General features: G+C 50.3%; 1 long non-coding RNA gene across 1 annotated transcript in view; it reads left to right on the top strand.

The window, feature by feature from the left end:
• The window catches only part of LOC109321594, a 13117-nt gene extending 10747 nt beyond the window's left edge, over positions 1-2370 (top strand). The window contains exons 2-3 of the long non-coding RNA XR_002104097.1: positions 1289-1295; positions 2044-2370. This is a non-coding gene — a long non-coding RNA (uncharacterized LOC109321594). The remainder of the gene's footprint in view (positions 1-1288; positions 1296-2043) is intronic.
• The last annotated feature ends 582 nt before the right edge of the window (positions 2371-2952 follow it).

Consider the following 2952-nt stretch of genomic DNA (forward strand, 5'->3'; position numbering starts at 1 on the left):
TCCTCATAGGGCCTGCCCTGCTGCCCCCTGATCATATGAGTGGCCCTCCTCTGGACCCTCTCCATGTTGTCCACATCCCTCTTGAAGTGCAGCCCCCAGAACTGGATGCAGTACTCCAGCTGTGGCCTGACCAGTGCCGCATAGAGAGGGAGTATCACCTCCTTGGACCTGCTTGAGATGCATCTGTGGAGGTAAGACTAACCGGCCTATAGTTTCCTGGGTCCTCCTTCCTCCCCTTTTTGAAGATGGGAACATGTTGGCACCACACCAGAGCACCACAAGTGCTCGTAAAGCCATGCCAGGGGTCTTGCAATGACCTCAGCCAATTCCCTCAGCACTCTGGGGTGGAGATCATCTGGCCCAGCTGATTTAAACACATCCAGTCCTTCCAGAAGTTCCCTAACTAGTTCCTCACTAACCCTTGGCCTAGGTGCACCTCCCCTGGGATCTAAGGGGGGCCCAGAGGGGGGATGACTGTTCCGGTCCCTGCTTAGGAAAATGGAGGCAAAGAAATCATTAAATATGCTGGCTTTGTCGTCTGGTGTGACGACCAAATTTCCTAGTGTGTCTTGCAGGGGCCTCACATTACCCGGAACCTTCTTTTTGCCCCCTATGTATTTAAAAAAGGACTTCTTGTTGTCCTTGATCTGGGAAGCTAGTCCCAATTTCATCTCCGCCGTGGCCTTCCTGACTGTCCCCCTGCATCCGCGAGCAACTGCAGTATAATCCTCCCTGGTGATGGCCCCTCCCTTCCATTGGGTGTACGCCTCCCTTTTAGCCATACATCTTTGTCTTCAGATTCATCATGCATACTCACATTCAGTCAAGGGGGACCAGCCCAATACAGCAATACAATTCCAGTGATTACAATTCCAATGCATTCTTACAATAATAGTTCTAGTAATACAAGGTATTACTTCAAAGAAAAATACATTTGTTAAAAGTTAAAAGGTATAAAATACTGAATGCCAGGGTAAAGATGAGACAGATGAAATATAAAAATGTACTGTGAGGTAGTGAGGTTCAAACACTGGGAACAGTAAGTGTATTAGTTTATATGCAGTAGACTGATTTAGCATAAACTTTAGACAGGTATGGGAAGTTTGCTTTGGGAAATAGGTTTTAATCAAAGGGGAAATGTGTTCACCAGGATATATTTATATGTGTTCACCAGGATGTTTTCAATGTACCTTGTCTTGTCTTGTCTATTACAGGCTTTGCTAAAGTGGATATTTTAGTTCTTTTGTTTTCTTTAGTGACACTGAGCTTAATTGATATGTAGATGAAGAATGTAGGTTTCACCTACAGAAAGCAACTATAGTTTTCTGGCCTACTCTGAGCCTTGCCACACCCATGCAATGAGTGTGCTAGGTCTCTGCCAATACTTAGAACAGGGGTTGGCAACCCCTGGCAAACGTGTCATTAGTGGCACATGGAGACATTTTTCCCGGCACTCCAGGAAGTGCACAAAGAAATCGGCAGGGTTGGGGTTTTTTTTTAAGTTGCTGCTTCCGGCAGTGCAGTCAGAAGTCCCAGTGCTGCGGCAGGCACTGGGGCAGAGCCAGAAAAACCCAAGCAGGGACACTATCTGTGCTGTACTGCCCCCGCCCCTTGCTCCCAGGCTGCACCCTCCAGCCTGGCTGGCCTCTGGAGGGAGCTGCCTAGGCAGGCAGACACCCTGTCCCACCCGGGGCAGTACTGAGGTGCCGAGTGCTGGGGCCAGACGGTTGGGACAGGGTCTGGGCAGCATGGGGGGAGGCATCGCAGGCAAGCCAGCCCAGTAGGGCCCTTAGGAAGGCGAGGGCTGGACAGGAAGTGGGGGCTGCCCTGGGGCTCTGTGGGCTCAAGCTGTGGTGGGCAGGCAGGCGGGGATGCCCAGCAGCACTGGTGGTGGGGCCTGGCTCAGCCTGTGCAGCTCTGCAAAGGGATGGGCTGCAGCCACCCTGCGCACGTGGGGATGCTACCTGACTGGGGCAGGATGCGGGGCTCAAGGGACTTCCCTCTCCGGGATTGGCCTCCCTGCATGCTGGGCACAGTGTGCAGCAGAAAGCCCCCTTTTCCTCTTGCCTGCATTTGCTTTCCCCTCTTTGGATATGTGTCTCCTCTTGTACCTTTTCTTCCTTCCTCTTTCTTTCACTATAAGGAATTGTGTTTTAAAGTTTGTATGTGTGCATTTTGTATCTCCCCTGGTATTTTGGCATTTTTATCTATTTGTGTGCCATGGCGTTACTCTTGTAGCTTATATTTTATACTCTTCACCTTTTAACTAAAGGCGTTTTAGTTTTAGAAGTAAGTTATACACTGTAACAATGTTAACAAGGGCAGGAATCAAACCTCAACTTCCCTGTATCAGGCGGGCCCCTGAAAGAGCGAGTTCATCAGTGCTTGAATGCGTGACACAGTAGCAGGCTTCAGGAACAAGCGGCAATTAACACCTACGGAAACCGCAGCTCAACCAAGGGAAGAAATCAATAGGAGACAATGGAGCAACCGGGAATTCTCTAAACGTCTCTGTTCAAGGCCTGAAAGCCCTGGTCTGAGTTAATGAATGCCGGGGACCAATTTTTGGGGCTGAATATCTCCAGATCGACGGCTCCCAGAGCCCTATTCATGACAGCGGTAAATTAATCAAAATTCATCAACAGACTCCCAAACCTGCACGTGCATGCGGATGACCCCTGGGGCTGACAGATGCCATCCAGTAGCCACCAAGGGGGAAGTCCCATGAGGGTCAACGACCCCTGGATTGAGCAAACCTGAAAACAAGTGCAAGGTGATACACCTCGGGAGGAACAATGGCACCATACCTACAGGTTGGGGAACTCCCCTCTTGTCAGCACGGAGGCAGAAAAGGATCTTGGAGTCATAATTGACTCCAAGATGAACATGGGCCAGCAGTGTGGGGAGGCGGTCAGGAAGGCCAACCACACCTTGTCATGCATCCACAGATGC

Source organism: Crocodylus porosus, unplaced genomic scaffold (assembly GCF_001723895.1).
Source record: "Crocodylus porosus isolate Cpor-Errol unplaced genomic scaffold, CroPor_comp1, whole genome shotgun sequence".
NCBI lineage: Eukaryota > Metazoa > Chordata > Crocodylia > Crocodylidae > Crocodylus > Crocodylus porosus.